This window comes from Gekko japonicus, unplaced genomic scaffold (genome assembly GCF_001447785.1).
Source record: "Gekko japonicus isolate JY-2015 unplaced genomic scaffold, Gekko_japonicus_V1.1 scaffold805, whole genome shotgun sequence".
In the NCBI taxonomy this organism is placed as follows: Eukaryota; Metazoa; Chordata; class Lepidosauria; order Squamata; family Gekkonidae; genus Gekko; species Gekko japonicus.
Window position 1 is genome coordinate 82839 of NW_015173146.1, and position 893 is coordinate 83731.

At 50.1% G+C, this 893-nt stretch overlaps 1 protein-coding gene across 1 annotated transcript in view; it reads right to left on the reverse strand.

Moving 5' to 3' along the window:
- LOC107119745 (nicotinamide N-methyltransferase-like) overlaps positions 1 to 893 on the reverse strand; it is a 15758-nt gene that overhangs the window by 13798 nt on the left and 1067 nt on the right. The gene's annotated exons all lie outside the window — the stretch shown is intronic.

An 893-nucleotide genomic window follows, 5' to 3' on the forward strand; every position in this document is an offset into this window, starting at 1 on the left:
AGAGAGAGAGAGAGAGAGAGAGAGAGAGAGAGAGAGAGAGAGAGAGAGAAATGGGGCTGCCAACCTCCAGGTGAGGGCTGGCAATATCCTGGAATTACAACTGGTCTCCACACTACATAAATCACTCACTTCTTATTTATTTAAAATATTTATTCCACTTCTCCTGGAAAAAAATGGCTGCTTTGGAAGGTGGATCGTATGGCATCATCCCCTACCGAGGTTCCTCGCCTCTCCTAACTCCCCCCTCCCAGGCTCCACCCCCAAATCTCCAGGTATTTCCAAACTCAGTTGGCAACCCTACGAAGGTAACATGCAAGCTCTGGCACTGCTGAGCTGACCATGGATTGTGGAATGAGTGGCCCAGCTCAGCTGACACAAAAAGGCTCGGAGACGTCAGAGTCCAAAATCGCTCTCTGTAACGATCAGCTGGGGCTGAAAGGAGGCCGATCCCTCCCTCCTCCATCCAATTATATCTGAGGAAGGGGTTTTTGACTCTTGAAAGCTCGTAGCCCGAAAATCTTGTTGGTCTCTCAGGTGCTGCTGGGCTTGAAGCCGTGACGCTACTGTGCGGCAGGGTGGGGTGGAGAGGGAGAAAACTGTGCCCATCCCTGGCCCCTTTGGCATTCTGTTTCCAGGTCTCAACACCTTCCTCCACCCACGACGGCCCCCTCCAGAGCAGAGGGAAGCAGCGTTCTCCCTTCCCCTCCCCAATTATGATTGGAGATTTTTCAGTGTGGGCAATTTGGTGGGAAATAGAGTGGGAAAATCCTCTGCATCGTGTACAGCGAAGAAGAAGAAGAAGAAGAAGAAGAAGAAGAAGAAGAAGAAGAAGAAGAAGAAGAAGAAGAAGAAGAAGAAGAAGAAGAAGAAGAAGAAGAAGAAGAGGAGGAGGA